This window comes from Protopterus annectens, chromosome 2.part0, assembly GCF_019279795.1.
Source record: "Protopterus annectens isolate FY-2018-M chromosome 2.part0, PAN1.0, whole genome shotgun sequence".
Classification (NCBI taxonomy): domain Eukaryota; kingdom Metazoa; phylum Chordata; order Ceratodontiformes; family Protopteridae; genus Protopterus; species Protopterus annectens.
Genome location: NC_056728.1, coordinates 484199980 through 484218863, shown reverse-complemented (window position 1 = coordinate 484218863; position 18884 = coordinate 484199980). Strand labels below are relative to the sequence as shown.

Below are 18884 nucleotides of genomic sequence, written 5' to 3'. Positions count from 1 at the left end.
GCCGGGGACACCATCAGGTCCCATGGATGCTGTGTTTTTGCTTTGGAGAGAGCAGTTCTCACTTGGGCATTGGAGATGTTTGGGGGCTGCAATCGCTTGGTATAGATATCTCTCCTTTGGGGAGGGGAGAAGTTTGCACTGAACCTGTCAGCCAGTATGTTGGCAATGTCTGTAGGATCAGTAATCTTCACATCATTTTGAACTAGTTCTGAGCATATCTGGGAGTTTCCTCCCAGGTTTCTAACATAGCTAAAGAAGGCCTTATGATTGTCTTTTGAGTCTTTAGCTATTTTTCTCTCAAAATTTGCTTTGGATGATTTTATGAGAGCTCTTAGTTTTTACTTATAGTGATCAAGGGTGTCTTACCTTTTAAGGATTTTGCTCTATCTTGTAGTAGCTTCCTCCTTTTGTTGTAGAGTTTGTTTATGGCTGGGGTCCACCAGAGTGGACGCTTGCCTTTGGTACAAAGAGTCTTTGTTTTGCTTGGGATTGCCTTATCCATGCAGTCCTGCAGGTGCTGGTAGAAGGCATTTGTAAGTGATTCAGCGGCTTGAGTACTGTTTTCCGTCGGCTCGGGGCCTTAAAGGAGACCACACTAGTCTTTAGAAGTGTGAAGTCGGCTTTCGAGAAGTTCTTTACTGTGGTCTTTTTATTTCAGGTGGGGTGGGATGAGGACCTCCAGCGAGATTAGTTTGTGATCTGATCTCACCAGTGAGGGGTATACTTCGGTGTTGAACATTGTGCTCCCATGTTCGTGATGATGAGATCAAGTATGTTTTCTCCTCTTGTGGGGATGGTGACTAGTTGTTCCATGGCATTTGAGTTTATGAATTCCAGGAACTTTTGGGCTAGGGTGTTTGGGCTTGAGTAGTGTTCCCAGTCTATATTAGGGTAATTGAAGTCACCTAGTATGATGGTGTTTGGTGATACATTTATCCCCTCTAGTGTTTTCAGGAAGGCCATGTGAGGTTCCTGAGTTTGTGAGGGTGGCCTGTAACATGCTACAATTTGCAGAGCAGTCTTGCCTATGGTTAATTGCACCTGGATGGTCTCCGATGCATCGTGCATTGCCACCAGTCTTGAGGTGTGGGTGTCTTTGATGAATATGGATACCCCCCCTCCTTTCTTGGTATTGTCCGGATTTTGGGGCCGGAACGCATGATAAGAGGTAAAACCTGATAGTGCTGGGGTGCTCTCAGGAGCCTTGAACCAGGTTTCTGTCACTGCACAGACATCGATGTTCTCCATACTGAGAAGGGCCTCGAGTGCGTGCATTTTGTGATTTAGACTTCTGGCATTGAGCAGCATTACCCTTAGTTTTTTTCCTTTTTTGTGTTCTAGGGTGGTAGGTTTAGAATTTGAGCCTTGCCTAAAAAAGGCACTATGGGGGTGGCAAGAGCCTTTGCCAATATCCGGAATCCCAGGGGTGACAGGTGCAAGCCGTCCCTTGCGAAGCAGCGTGGCTTGTCCAGCATGTCATCCCAGGCAGACAGACATTGGATCCCCTTTGAATGACACCAGAGTTTAAGCCAATTGACATTTATGTGAGCTTTGGGGACATAGAGACAGCATGTGACCTTGAATGCCCTGTGAGAATCCATACAGAAGTACATGGGCCCAGAGTTACTGTTGCAAGCTAGTTGGTCTCTGCATTTGAGATGTTGGAGTTGTATCTGCATTCTTTGCATTCAAATGAATACTTTCAAGCTGGACACTCAACTACATCAACAATATGTTTTGTTTCCACACCCTTTTTGCGACTTTTTCACAGAAAGGATATCATCTCACAACCAAAGCCTGGAGTATATCTAGTTTGGGGGCATTATTGTGATATCTTGGTTGTTTATAAATGATTTTGTCTTATTAGCCTCAAGTGATTGTGATCTCCAGCATGTACTGGCGTTATTAACTATTGAGTTTTAAGTGGCTGAGGTGAACTTCAGCACCTTCAGAGGTTATAGTTCCCATAGGGAAAGCAGTGCACTGCCCTCTTTGAGTTAGGAGGGACAACTAACTCAAGTACTGAAGTTTATGGCTGACAATACAGGGTGCGAGGGAACTGATCATTAGATGGGTGTAGATGCACTTCTGTATTAATTGTATCACAGTACAGTGCTAAAGGAAGAAATTAGTCATGGCATGAAGATGTCAATTTAATGGCAATATCATACTCACAATCATCATAAATAAACAATTATGTAAACTGCCTTGTAAAGAATGTAGCAGTTAAACACGCTTTCTTATTCATTTTATAATCTTTGGTGCATTTCTTTCCAGCATTCTATTTAAAATGGATCTTCCCAGATGAATATTCTAAGTTATTACATGTAAGTAAAATAAATAAAATAGTAAGTTAAACTATGAGAAGAAATACTATGCCCAAAATCTGTAATCTATTAAGGTACTGCTGATTGTTGCACAACTATATATATATATATATATATATATATATATATATATATATATATATATATATACATTCAGTAATTAAAGGTTCAATGGTTTCTTCAGATTTTTTTTCTGAAATGAACAGTGATTAAAATAAATCTAACCAATGAAAGCAAGTCATTATAAAGTCCACAGATCTTTGAAAATATATTGTGCTTTATTTATCAACCAAATCATTTAGATGTATTTTACTATTTATTTTACTAATTTATTAATTTTTAAAACCAACTCAGAGCCAGCTGCCTCTTTTTATGGCCAAATACTAGTAAAATGACTTGTTCAGTATCACAGTCTGCAAGTAAATAAGAACAGAACCAAATACACAACTAAATGATGAATTGCTTAAGAAGGGCATAGCCTTAACCCATAAAGATTAAGCTGCAAGTCAACATGACCTTACAATTCATCAATTCACAGGGGGAAATCAGTCATCAATGACTTATTTATATATATATATATATATATATATATATAGATAGATAGATAGATAGATGTGTGTGTGTGTGTGTGTGTGTGTGTGTGTGTGTGTGTGTGTATGTGTGTTTATGCAACACAGCCTGTATGTCAAGCATATTGCTACTGAGAAAAGTATAATTGCTTCAGCTTCTATCTTCTTGCAGGTTTCACAGATTTTAGTAGTATTTTACATTCCAAAACATGTTGTAGTAGTTATAGATATACGTGTCAGATTTCTCTTTAAAAATGACATTGGTTATGTACTCAGTTAGGAACTACAGTTTATTTAAAATATTTTAAAATGTTTTTTTTTTTTTTCTGAAGAAAGAATAATAATGATCCAATAATGATTTCATTTTATTTCTTTAATTTCTTTACTTATTTCTTTATTTCTTAATGTTTTTGTTTGTTTATATGACTAGTTAAATGCCTTAATTAGGTTGCTAGAAAGGGCTACATAATCCTTTTAACCATTACAAAAGTCAGAAATATACAAAATTATATACTCATTTCTTTTACATGTACATGAGCTGTTTATTTATAATGCAATTGACAATGGGATTTACTGTAAAACATCTCATTTCTGTATGTCACAACTAGGTCATACTAACTTGGAAAGATGAGGGAAGGCTTAAAAAATTAAAACTCATCTTCTCTCTCTTCTTCAGGTCAGGTCTAATATAACACACAATGTACAACTTAACCAGTGTCAACATTTTCATATGTTGACCAACAAAAAAACAATGATCAACTAGTTACAGAGTTCTAGGTGACACATTAAGCAGTCCATCACAAACATGGTTCTCTTGACTGTGTAGGATAGGCAGCTGTCAGACAAATATCCCAATATGTTTCTAGTAATGAATGCTGACTAAACTTTACACAACAAATGAGAGTGTTCCTGTTTAGCAATGCAAAACTCTGCTTTCAGGACCCAGGAGGACCACAGCAAAAGTTAGGACTATAGTAAGGATTACTGAACATTTTACTTCATCTTCTAGACTGCTGGCTCACCTTGTATAAGGGTAGGCAGATTCTGTATGTGTGTGTGTGTGTGTGTGTGTGTGTGTGTGTGTGTGTGTGTGTGTGTGTGTGTGTGTGTGCTACCAATTTTCCTGTATCTTGAGTCCCAAATTAAAGTTGAAGTACTGATATTAAAACTACTGTATTAGAACCTATTAATGGGATACCTCTATTTATTTTATTTTTTTTTTACATTTTATTGTCTGGTTAGGCCTACTACGCCAGTGGCCCCATTTCAGGAGAAACCCAAGCTGGCATTCATAATGACTGTGAGAAATTTTGTCAGGGTACTTATTTTTATTTATTTATTTTACATTTGTTTACTGGGAGTGTCTGACTGAGACAGAAAAGGCCCATTTTCAGGGGAGGCCCTAGTTGAAAAGCTCCAATATTATGCAGGAACTTCCCCTACTCTGTTTGTTAGGTGCAGTGGGGTTGTTTACATCCAGTTAAGCTACTTCCAACTCAGGCACAAGAGACCTTGGTTTAACATCTCATCTTAATATAATAAGTATATATCATTAATGACAGTTTTCTTAGTTTTTTAATTTGAATTCCTTTAAAGTTATGCATGTGTTTGAAAATTAGACATTTGTTGTTCTTGTACTAAGCAAAAATGTTGCAACCTTTGAAGTGAATTAGTACCCCATGACTTACATGGTATATGCCTAGCTATAATTATGGTACAGCTCATTTGGTATAGTTCAGTTTTGTTATAATGTGCTTAATAGAACAGTGTTAAAGGTTAGTTTTAGCCTAAAAACCCTTTACCAGAGTATTATATCTCGCATATCATTTATAAATTCTATTTACCCAATATTTAAAACATAATCTAATGTTAAAGATGTTATTTAATTGTTTAAAAACAGCACCCTAATAAACCAGTTCTCTGACTTTAAACTGCTAAGGTACTCAAAGCAGTGGTATATAATTCTTACTTAGCCTAAACCAATGGCATCTGTGATTCAATGTTATGTCTTTAATAATAGAAACTCTGATTTTTCAGATGTTAACAGTGAAAGAGTTTGACATACTGTGCAGCAGATTTCAACACTGTGTCAACTGAATGGAGTGGGGTGCATTTATTTCAGCTGGAGATAACATTAGCATGAAATTTAATACTGCTGGGGCATGCCTAGTGAACAGTGTGTGTGTGTGTGTGTGTGTGTGTGTGTGTGTGTGTGTGTGTGTGTGTGTGTGTGTGTGTGTGCACGTGTGCACAGATACACGTACTGTTTCTTTTATTTCATATTTTTCACCAGCAGATGGTATGCATTCTAGAGTGTGTGAGAAAATAGCATTACCCTGTAGTGCTTGCTACATAAACCAACTACATTCCTTTGTGCTTATCACGATGGGATAGAAATGTTAAGGGATTATATATAAATGGCACAATGAAGTATTCTGAATAGGCTTTAAACTTTTTTCTGTAAAGGAATTTTTGCACTCCATCCTACCATGTAACTGTGTGGACTCCCAGGGGCTATTGCTAGACAGAGAACCAACAATTTAAATAATTCTGAGTTGGCTGCATCTAGTAGGAGGGATTACAACAGAATAAATTCAGATTTAGAATGAGAGATGCATTTTCAGTGAACTTGTTTTATTTAAAAGAACAATAAATAGGAAAAGGTGATAGCAGGGTTGAAGGAGTTCTTCAACATACTTGTGATAGCAGGGTTGAAGGAGTTCTTCAACATACTTGTGATAGCAGGGTTGAAGGAGTTCTTCAACATACTTGTTTTGGGCTGTGGTGATGGTTCCCATATAATTATCCTATTGGTGATATGGTTTCATACTTTAATTATATACATTTGGAGACTTAGGACAGGCATGGCACTGATAGCCCTGTCTATAATTCTAGCTCTCTGCTTCCTTCATTAAGAAAAGTGGGAACATTGGAGTGTATTCTATGAAGAAAGGAACTTAGCTGGTCTGTCTGAAATTTCCGCTAGGTTTATTATTCTCAGTTTGGAATATCTGTTTCTGAATCAGTGTTATCTATTTATCTTATTCAGTTTATTCATTTTGGTTTAAATATATTATTTTTTTGGTAACTTACTATGTGATCTAGTCCATTTTGGTCCATTTCAAAGACATTTTTATGTAGCCATTCAATATGCATATTTTCAGAAGAGTTTAGAAAGTGAGAAGAAACCACATGGTTTTGAGAAAAAACATGCAGACATGTAGATAATATGCAAACAATACAAAGACAGTGACATGAAGTCAGTATTTTGCCCTGGAGCTTGAAGATGTGAGCCTTTCTGTGTTTTCCTTATGCAGAATGGTACTTTTCATTTGACTCTTCAGTTCACTTAAATAAGCATCATAGCGAGTTACCATGCCTGTGAAGATCACTGTCACAGCTAAAAGTAGTTGAAAGTGACTCTAAGGGAAAAGAACATAATAGAAATTGTGCCAATGTACCAATTTAAGCTCCTTTTGCAGTTACAGATGCCTGAAATTCAGGGAAAGGAATCATTTAAGCATTTTTTATACCACAGCCAAAGTTAACAATGTAACCTGGAAGAGGAAAGTTAGAATCATTATTGCAGCAATGCATAGCCAGGTAGTAGTGTATATGGTGCACATAATACAAACATAATAAATCAGAATGTGCTAAGATACAAAAATGAAACAATTACATGACTATGCTTTATTACACTACTGATGTGTATGTGTACAGATAGTAGTATTGTGTTTGATATACAATGTAGCACACAGATGGTACCGACATGTAATGCAGAATAGTGTGTCTGTTCCATTAGTTTTGTAACTGTATTACATCATGCACAATACCTATCAGACAATGATTCATAGTGACAGTAAAAATAAAAAGATGTTCCACCACTTTTGAGTGTTTTTTGTAGGACTGACTTTGTATTTTGGAACTTGGCACAGAACACAGGTGTATGTGCTTTCAGGTACTGCAATCAACATTTTCTGTACCAGAGTTTTCATAAATAGTTGCTATAGGTTGGAAAGAAAGTTCATCTTTAATGGTTCTAAAAATTTAATTTGAATACATACCCTATGGAAAGTAGAACCTCAGAGATAAATGGGGCTGCACAGAAAACTGTTTCAGTCATAGGGAAACAGAGCAGTAGTAATCTGATTTGGATCATCTGGTAGTTGCAAGTGGATCATAAATATACTGTGAAAGCAATACTCCATCTTGCAGCATGACATATGAATACACAAGATATAATACCTCGGTTACATATGTCAGCATCTCCATATATTGCTGTAATATTAGGATAATAAATTATAAAAATGTAAAGTTTATACAATGTTTACTGATACAGAGTTAATAAACAGCAATACTTTAGATACCATACAAATTCTTCAGGAGGACTCTCCTATATAGAAATTTCTGGATAGACTGTCAGGCCTACTGAGAAACCAAAGTAAATTCTCGCTCCTTTCAAAGTAAATGATGTTATTCAACTCTCAGTCTTTGAGTTGAGCAGATGTGCATATTTCATACTCAGAATGCCTAGACAAGGTTATTAAAGGTAATTCAGAATATTTTAAAGACTATATCTTATCTTTTGCAGTGGATGCAAGCATAGATTTGACAACAGCAGTTTCTCAGGGAATGACAGGAGTATCCAGAAGTAAATGTATGGAAACTTCTGTGCTGTTCCACAAATTATTAATTTGTCTTCCTCATGCTGATAGAATGATACATTCTTTGTCAGTCTAGCTCTTATATGATTAATATTCCCCTCACAGGGGAGCCATTACCTTCTCCAACTGTACTCAAAGGTTCCAAACAATAATATACAAACTTATAAATCTATATTTTGATATATCTCTGTACCTGTGTAATATACTTGTATAAGTGAATTTCAAGCTAATTCAGATGCTATTTTTTAATTTATGTAGTAATGTTTTATAATTTAGTATTTTTTTCTAGTTAAAATATATTAATGGATAAACTAAGATTTCTATATATTTTCAACTAAAATGGACATGAGCTTTTAAAAACTTAAATAATGCAGACACTGATAAAGTATATATCTTTACCTATCTGTATATATATATATATATATATATATATATATATATATATATATATGGAAAGTTAGTTTAAATAGTTATTTTAAGAGAGTCTAAATAAATTGTATATCCTTTTTTAAATTCATGTTAAAAATGTATCTTTATCAAATATATTGTTGAAGAGTGAATTATACATAAGTTGGACTTTTAAAATGGGCACATCAGTAGATTTATACATCTGAAGAGTCTATTAAACTAAGTCTCATGTCTTTGTTAATAATATTTTCACTTGTAGAGCTCTACTTAATTTAAAGTGAGGCTTCCTTATAAATTATTCTTTTAAGTATTTAAAAAATAGAGTAAATAGATCACATTTATGTTAAATTATTTTCAATTACGTAATCTCGAAACACAAAACTGAAGTAATAAGATATATATATATATATATATATATATATATATATATATATATATATATATATATATATATATCAGTTTACTATTAAGTCAAAATTCAAAAATGTAAAGCTATTGCTAATTCTATTTGTAACATTGAAATTTATAAGGTAATAGCATTTAAAATATCGAAAAACAAGGGTTTTGTGAATTTTCGAATAATTCCCCTTCACCGAGATGCAGAGTATCCCATTTATTTAATCAACAAAGTATTTTTGAAATTCAAAACCCTTATCCTTCCTGAAATAATATTAAATGGTAAATTGGTAGATGCGTGCATGTACATTGTAGAAATACTCTTGTATTCAACTGCAAGTGCCATATTTAGGCATAGATCCCAAATTGTAAAGTGCATTTCATGTGCATAAACATCAGTAAATAATTAACACCACAAACATGTAAATACATTAGAAAAGTAAAGTTTTTAAAAAGAGCAATGCATTGCAACCAGCTGAACCAGTCCTCTGGAAGTCATTTCATCCCTACATTGTAACAAATGCATAAAGTGGCTTTCTTTGTCATGTAATCTACATCACTTAGGGGATGGTGGTATGCAAGATAGAGCCCAGCTTTTAAGATCTTCCACATGGTTTTGTTCTAACCTTATGGCATACAGGACATCCATAATATACAACTGTTTTTGACCTAGTAAACTTCTTAACCTGCGAAGCCATCCCTCCACAGTATTTTGGCTATGAGTATACCCATGCAAGCATGTGTCCCAGTGATTCCAAAAATATATTTCAAATAAAGGCAGTAATCTCTCACACGTTACACTTCTTATACCATACTTTCCTGATCTCCCTACAATATAATTATTTTTGAAAAAGTTACATAATGCTTTTTCAGCTTTAGGCATCTCACCTGCAATTTCATCCAATGTAGAAAGTACAGAATCAGGTGACACAAATGCTAAAGCAGGTACCTGCTTACATAGTAGTACAAAGTGTGTATCATTTCCACATAAAGAAGCTAAACCCAACTTTTGTATGTGGCGCCAAACTAATTGACATAGATGGAGCCAACAACCCTAAGGTATACTGTCAGGCAGATTCCATGAGATGCAATTAACAGCACCTTTTTCAAAGTCACTTAACACCATACGTGGCTTCAATTCAAGATCTAACTGTGTACATAAATGTATAATAGCCTTCCAAAACTGGTCATAGCAGTCCTCAGTCTTTGAAGGTAATATACCATACACCGCTGGAATGACCTTGCCATTAGCAACACTAGTGAGGCTGCACATTCCTGTATACTTATAGGAAAGGTTCCATCTACTAATAAAAATTCAGAAGCACATAACACCCGCTGATTACTTTCAGTTGTTAGGATAATGAAATTACTTGAATTACTGCTAATGTTAGTGTGGTAAACAATAAATGCTCCATTTTTTATGGGGAGCATGGCACACATTAACTGTGTTAAGGACTCTAATTTATACGTCTTTCTGTCTATTTTTGTGTCTAATTCATCGCACACTTTGCTTTAGAGCACCTGTTTTGGGTAAAATATTAACCACATCTGTGGAAGTACTCGCAAGAACCTCACCAACTATTTTGCATGGGTCTTGTAAAGTTTGCTCAGCACATCTTTTAATGTGCTCTCGAACTTTCCTTTCCTCATGTTTAAGTACATCTGGACCATGACAATGCGATGAACTCTTTTCAAGTGTTTCCCCCTCCACTGTCTCCTCTGTAACACACCGTCCCTTGCAACTGTTACTATTCTTTCTAACACAGCACCAATGCCTTCTTGAACCAGTACACTTTTCAAGATAGCAATTGTAGCCAGCAATTATAAGCATTTTCATCCTCTTTGGGACATTACTGTACTATAGAGTGCATCGAGTGTACCCGGACAATCAGTAGACTTATCACGATTACACATCCTTACTAATGACACCTACAAGAAACAACTTCAATTACAACTTTTCATTATAAGACTGCATTCCACTACAAATAATGCTATTGCAACGTCCCACTGAAAAGTATAATGTGCACTATGTAAACTCCATTGACATATAAATTCAACAGTTTTCATAACATTTTACAAGCATCAGTTGCTAAACAACAAAACACAATCGAACAGACACTGCTAAAAGCACTTCTACACCTCTATACAATTCAATGCAAATATCCAGTAAACGTTGCTATTTTTCTTTTTTCCCTTACACTTTCAATGAATGTGTATTATGCATGTTATGGTACAGTAAAGCAACAATAAAGTGATAGGACGGTTAACATTTCTACACATAGCAGTTACTTAAAAAATCGCCAAAAGACTTCCAGTCGAATGCAACGTATGCTTAGTACTCCATTCTGAAGCCAAAACACATGCATATTATACTGGAAATTCAAAATGCGAAAATCAAATGTACTACATCATTTCCCTGAGCCTATGAGGATAACAACTATGATTGAGATTCCTTATGTCGAGTTCTGTATTCCGAATGTACTAGTGGATTTGTACATTAGTTTTCAACATTGTTATCATCAACAAAACTGGATTCTGCATTTCAAAATTCAGTTACTTAAATTTCAAACAAGTCATGATCACATTTAATAGTAAACCTATATATATATATATATATATATATATATATATATATACATTTTTTTTTTTTTTTTTTTTTTTTTACTAATGGCATTCTGAATCCACTTTTGTTGACTGTTTAGAATGCTGAACCGAAATGCTGAATCTGGAATGCTGAAAAGTAAACCAAGGTAAAAATGAATACATCGACAATAGTGTTTCGGTGTATTCAACATAGCAGGACATGACGTCAGTCACCCATGCTATGCACATTAATGTACCATTACCCTCTACAGTTAATGGTAGGTTAATGCTACTTTTTTGCAGGGGGGGGCTAAGCCTCATGCACCCCCCCCATGTGGGGGTTTGCACAACCCACACCCCCTGCACAGTAAATATACCAACTATGAGATCACACTACAATGAGGAAATGGGATAATTCTCTGTTCCACACTGAACCATGATCTCCCAGCATGTTGACTCAAGAATGATCGAGTGTAACATGTCACTCGATCATTCAAAATGAACAACTTTTGGTTCGATTCACTGACATTTTGAAAACAGTAATTTGACCATGTGTCACTCAGTACCCTGCACTTCATGAATGTCATAGTAAACCTATACATACACACACATATATATATATATATATATATATATATATATATATATATATATATATATAAAACTTTCTGTATAAAAGTCATTTCTCAAATAGTCACAGGTGGAATTTGTCTTAGTCGAAATTTTAGAGGAAACATTTCAATAGAGTTGCTATTCACACTTGGTGTCTTAAACCTCAGGGATTGTGTGGTTTAATTTTTATTTATTTATTTAATATTAAATGTTTAATTAGTTATAATATGGTGTCTACAGATCTAACTTCAGTTTGTTAGATAAACGTATGCAATTTTTGTTTTAATTCATATTTTTCCTTATACTGTTAAGAACATATGGCTAATTATACCTCTACAGATTTAATGCGCATGAAGTGTTTTTCTATAAATGTTAATGGTCTGAATAATAGTTGCAAAAGGGAGAGTTTAAACAAATTTAAAAAATGTTTAATACCCAGGTTGCATTCTTGCAAGAGACACATTTGTTACAAAAAGACATAAATAGAGTTAATACAAATATCTATTCAGTGCTTATTAGCTCAGATTACAAACAAAAGAAAAGAGGAGTTGCAATTTTATGGAAAAACTTACATCAATGCCTGAAACAATAAATACATACAATAATAGATCTTGGATGTTTTGTCTAGTATTATTAGAATTAAATAAGAAACTATACACTCTGATTAACCTTTATTAGATTCCTGGATTAGGATTTAAAGTGGTTAAGCAATAAATTGAAGAGATTATACAACAGTGTAAAAGAAGTATAATTTTAGCTGGTGACTTTAACTGTATTTTGAATGATTGTGATACTACTACAATAAATAAATGTAGGATACCTGTGACATCTAAGGCATTAATAAAATTCATAGATATGTTTAATACGAAAGATATAAATGAATTTTCAGAACCAAAGTCATTATTTTTTACACATTTTTCACATTGTCATGGAACTCAATCAAGGATAGACAGAGTGTATATGTTAAGTGATATACTAGGAAAATTATACAAAATTAACTTTACCACATTTTCTTTATCTAATCGTAATGCAATTGGATTTGAACTGAAAATAGATACCAATAAAAGTGTCTCACGTATTAGAATTCCATCATATATAACTAATCTGAAAGATTTTAAGGAATTTCACAACAAAGAAATTTAACCATTTATAAATGTAAACTTAACTGAAGATATATCTCAGGTATATGTGTGGGATTTTTGAAAATCATATCTACTTGGATACATTTTTATCTTGTTATACTAATAATAAAAAAAAAAAAAAACAATGGAATAAAGAATTATTAGACCAGCAAACAAAAGTTGATAAACTTAAATATTCAAAAGTGTAATAAAATTTAACAAAAGAGCTTGATGAGACAAAAATATTTAGATATGTTACAACATAAAATTATGATTAAATTCTAGAAAATTAAAACAAATTTTTATTCTTTGAATCTTAAAAATCAATGTAGACTAGCAAACAGAGGAAAGATGATTATTAAACCTAACCAAGTAAAATAAATTTATATTCCTTGAACTAGAAAACATGTTTCAGATTTAGAAGGCGTTTTAGAGGCTTTTAGAGGCAGTCAAAACACACTTTAATTCAATTAATTAAAATAATCCAATAATAGAACCACAATGTATAAAAATGTTTTTTAAAACATTATAAGAAATTAAGAAAAGGTCTAATACAAATGATAAGCCAATTTCAATGTCAGAATTTAACTCTCAGATTAATAAATTAAAATTAAACAAAGCTCCTAGAATTTATGGCATTATTCATATGATATATAAATTATTACCTATGGAAGCTGTGGCAATATTGTTAAGAGTCCTTACATTGGTGAAAAAAAGATAAAAATATTCCCCCATTTTGGAAATATACATTAATTTCTCCAATTTTAAAACCAAATAAAGATGGAAAAAAATACTCATCATATAGACCAGTATATCTATTAAGTGTTGATTATTAAGATTTTTATGGAAATACATGCTAACATAATTAAGCAGTTTCTACCTTTGCTGACTGATGAAAATCAAACTGGTTTCATATTGAATAGGAAAACATATGATAAAATTAAAAGGGCACTTACAATAATTGACTATATCAATATTACAAAAGGAGATTTGACCCTAGTAAGTCTAGACATTAATAGTGCCTTCATTTCAGTTCATTTGGATTATTTATTGTTAACCTTGGAATAGCATGTTTTTTCAAATAATTTTATATGATTAATTAGATTGTTATATGAAAATTCTTTAGCTTATATAAAGATTGGATCATACACTTCTAGATCAATTACAATCACTAAACGTACTAAACAAGTATGTCCATTGTCACCATTATTATTTGCATTAGTCATATAACCATTTTCAGAATGTTTCAGATCAAATAACAGTACTGAAGGTATAAAATTTATCAAACATTTAAATTCTAAAATTCAGTTGTTTGCAGATGATATTTTATTAACTTTGAATGTTTTTGAAAGCTCATTACGAGTTTTATTTGGGACAATGGAACTACTTCAAAAATATTTGGCCTTAAATTTACTCATAATAAAACTAAGATATTACCTGTCAATTGAAGTAAATGTAATATAGACAAGAAATTTTCCAAATATATAGTTCTGGATAAGAAATCTTAGTATCTAGGTATAATATTAGCAAATTATATTCCTGGAATAGTAAAAATTAATTATACTAATATTTTAAATAAAATAAAATATTTTGTGGATAGCGAGAACAATTTTTTTTATATAATAGAGGATAGATTTTTCTTAATTAAAATGATTATTTTCCCCAAAATGCTATATCTTATTCAAGCTATTTCTCTACCTTTTTCTAAAGAATGTGTGTACAAATTAAAAAAAAACTAATGTTAAACATTTTGTGGTATCCCAATAAACCTAGAAAATTAAATCATCATTTTAAAGATTGGGTAATAGGTGTAATTGGCTGACCAGATATAGAAATGTATGCTTTATCATCCATTATTAAGATGGTAATGTTGTGGTTAAATTCTACTTATACTGATAGATGGAAACAAATACAGAACTCCATTTGGTTAAAATCAAAACACTCATCACCAACTCAATACAGTAGAATATTTTTCAGTAATTTTCATTGGTTGATAACAGAACATATTTTAGAGAATAAAAATAAATCTATATGTTCTAAATATATAACTGATACAGTAAGTTTATTTAAAATTGTTTAAATAAAAATATAGGATATAGAGAATGGTTATTTCTATTGTACCCTATAATATGTACACAAAATAACATTAACGCCTTTGATGTCTCAAAACTGATTATACTTAAGGGGGAAATTATTATACTGGCATTAAGTAATGGATACTGGTAAAGTTTATTTTATGGAGTACATTATGCGTAAATATGATATAAACAATGAAATGTGACTAGAAATATAAACATTAATACAATTGATCATTAGTAGACTAGAATTAATGCACATATCTGTTAAGAATAGTCTGCCTAAATTTGTAGAATGTATAATTGTCATAAGAAACCAAACAGTAATAGGAAAATGATACTTACCTAAAATACATAAAGTAATAAAAAATACAAAGTCACATCATAAAGAAAACTTTTGGGATTATTTCAGATCAATTAATAATCAATTTCCCAGTGAAACTGTTAAAAAATAATGTTAATTTCTTTAAAGCAAACATCTTTTTTCGTTGCACTTCAAGTTATTTTCTTGGAAATTTATGCACAGAATCTTTATTACTTTTCATAAAATGGAATTAATGTTTAAACAAGATATTGGGTATTTGAGATGTAAATTAAAATTAAAAGCAGATTGGTAGCATATGTTTTACAAATATAAATTGCTTAAACCATTTTGGGGAGCATTTTATTTTTTTTTTTGCAAACTGTTTTTAATGATAAATTCCTGTTAATTAAATCTTTACTTTTTGTTTAATGTTCCAATACCTAAATGTGTTCTCAGATAAAAATATTCACTTTTATGGACTTTATTAACTGTTACATGTAAAGTAATTACTACGAATTGGAAGAGTGAAACTTATTTTTCATTTAAAGAGTTCAAGAGTATTGCACTCAATGTTTCTCAACTAGAAATATCTACAATCAAGATGAAAACTGATAGAATCACTTTGTATTATAACTCCTGGTTAAAAGTTTTTGAGATACTTTGGATAAACAACTGTAATATGACATAAAATAATAATAATTTGAATGATCAATAACTGATTTTGTATGACTAGACACTTATGTAAATAATTTTACTTTTATGTTAATTTACTGTTATGAAGTTTTTCTTTTTTACACAGTCAATTTGTTAAAAAAGTTCCAAACAACTTTTAGTGACAACTGGAATCTGTTTAAACTGCAGCTGCAGCTCCAGACTTAATCTCCATGTGCAAAACTTCCCACCTTTGTGTTTTTTTTTTTGTCAAAAGTCTGCTGCTATGTTTTTTATTTTTTATTTATTTATTTTTATTAGGGAGAGTTTTTTGATTTCTTATCTTATGGAAGCAGGTCAAATGTGAGTAAAAGTACATTTGGTATTGAATGTACTGTTTGCATTACACCCATCATAAGTCATTACTTCCTTTCCATGTTCTAGACTTTTATGATACTTTTGTAAATTCTTTTCAGTATAAAATGAAGTCCTTGTTTCTAGATACTGATTAGAATCAGCCCTCATTTACTGATTCAAAATATTTCACTTGTTTATGATAGTCAAGGGTGAAGAAAGCCTTCATTATGTTGTAACATAATTACTTTCAATTCTCCCATTTCAGTTTGTCTGTGTCTTTCAGTACACATTTTACAACAAAAATATGTGAGGAACCTTTTTTTACTTCTTTTAAGGCTGATGACAACTGGAAGAAATTTTTGTACACTAACCATGTTGGTTTCATTTTATGCAGCTGCTTTAATAATAATGTTCACTTTGTCTATTCTAATAGAAGCTGTCCCATCAAGGATGAAGTTATGGTTGTCTACATCCAAGAGGCAATTAAGATGAAATAAGAGAAGTTGAACCTACAGAAGATGCAAAATGTGAATATATAGACCCTTCTACAGATGATACTTCAATAACATCTATCAACTTCACCCCCAGGCTAGCCAAGTCTACTAACTTTCCATGACAAATAATAAAAGAAATTTATGCTTTGTTTTTAGGATATGAATCTATAACTTTCTTTTACTGTTTGTGCCCTGCTCTCAGACAATTTACCTGACAATATAGAAAGTTTCTGCCCATTTGCTTATCATATATTTTATATATAATAATGAATTATTAATAATGTGGGCATCATTTAAGGGGTCTATATTAGATCACTGAACACTTAGGTAAGTGAACGGTGATTAATCGACCCCATTTAAGCAAAAGCTTACAAAACTGAACTGGCAGAACAGCGATTTTTTTTCCAGGGGGAAAAATCGCTGTTCCAACAAAAAAAAAAAGGTAAGTGCATTAAAACATGACATTAAGTGGGGGGCTTTGCCCCCCCACACCCCCAACATGGGGGACTGTGCCCCCCACCCCCTCCTTAAATATACCAACTCCGAGACCACACCACAGTGCTGAAAATGGCAAAGTACCAAAGTGGTCAAGCGGATTCTTTCCCAGGGAAAGAATTCGCTTACATGCCTCTTCGATATTTTGCAGTTTCAGTTTTGTCAGTTCGACCAAGAAGCATTCGAAAACATGTGTCTTCGGTCTGCTGATAGGAACCACATTTAAGGTGCATGAGAGTTTATAGTTCATGAGATGGTATGAAAAGACAACAGCAGACAGATATTTTGCATAGTGTATAACTACACAGCTATATTTTAGACTTCTTCATCAGGTAAGTGGACTGGTCTATTGGCCATTTTCTTTCTTGTTTTTCTCTTTTTATCTTTCTTCTACTTCTTTTCATTGTGTCAAATGTACAAAAATGCAGGAAAAAAAATCAAACCATTATGTATCAATAAAGTTGACCTGTAGTTTTCATATAAATACAAATCTAGTACTTCTAAGCAAAAATCAGTAAGATCAGCAGCTTCCCTGTTGATCAATGGAGATTTGAGTGCCTGGGAAGGAATTCTTTTGAGCACAGCTATCAAACAGACAACATACTTAAAAAAAACTACAGTAACTAAAACCATCTTATTTGTGTATGTGAGGGGATCTCCCAGTCTCTTATGTGGTACAATCTGCCATGCACCCCATAACTATATGTTATACCTCCATTTTGGCACAACAGAGGGGAAATGAAAAAAGCTACAATTCAGTGTAGAGTAGTCTCAGAGAAACTTCCACTCTTTATAACAAGAAAAGCTTCAAAGGACACTAGTATTGAGAAATGTGACTGGAAAGTTAAAACCTGACTAATGTACCCTCAGCCAGTGGTAGAAAGTGGTAGTAAAGCCTGTTCAACGTAACCACACAGTCAGCATTAATTCCTTTTCTGCTGACTGGTAACTCAGAACATGAATGTTAATAATCAACTGAGCAAAATACAACAAACTGAGTGATGTAGCCCAGTAGACAATCCTACACTCAATATAGAGATGGAGAGACAGAGAGAGAGAGAAAGAGTGTGTAAAAGTGTTGTGGCCAGATCAGAAATGTGACTTATTTATTCATCTCATCCATCTAATATGTTTTATGGATATCATTTGAGGCAGGGTCCATTAGACAAACTGATAAGACAAATGGAGTGCTGATTTCATTCCAAAAAAGGATCAAATCCATATCTGTAGTGTACTGTTTAGGAAGGATCTACCACATCACCAGCTGGGTTCCACTCAGGCATTACTCTGCATGTTGATTTGTACTAATTATTCCAGGGCTGTTCAAGCTTTTTCACAGAGTGCCCACATACTGATTTTGTCAGGGCTTAAGGATGGCATTAATATTAGCCAATATGGATTTGTTCTTTATGCTAAACTCAGAATCAAAGTGCTGCACTGCCTCATAGTCAAGAAGCATGCAGAACACAGAGGTTTTAAACCAGTCATGGGACTCTAGTGCAAGCAGCTGCATTATCTAGTTATGTACAGCAGCTCTTGTATGAGCCTCAGTTTTATTAGTGAGCCTTGTACTGCTACACAGATACCATCCTTTACAGAACTGCCCTGGAAAACTGTTGACTGTTTTAAAAGCAGTTAGAGCACCTCATGATGACACACAACCAAACATTGTTCATAGATTCATAGGTAAGTACTAGGCTATTGGCCCTAGGGTTTATATAAGCCTAGCAAAAAAGCTACCCTGGCTTTCACCAGCCAAGAAAATTATTTTCCTGTGCCCCTGTCAAGCAGAGCCACAGAAGTGATCCCTAGGGTGAATTTCCTATCT

The 18884-nt window shown here is 33.1% G+C and overlaps 1 long non-coding RNA gene across 2 annotated transcripts in view; it reads left to right on the top strand.

Moving 5' to 3' along the window:
- LOC122793131 overlaps positions 1 to 16719 on the top strand; it is a 238860-nt gene extending 222141 nt beyond the window's left edge. For both annotated transcript variants that reach the window (XR_006363449.1, XR_006363448.1), the window contains one exon: positions 16501 to 16719. This is a non-coding gene — a long non-coding RNA (uncharacterized LOC122793131). The remainder of the gene's footprint in view (positions 1 to 16500) is intronic.
- Positions 16720 to 18884: the final 2165 nt, after the last annotated feature.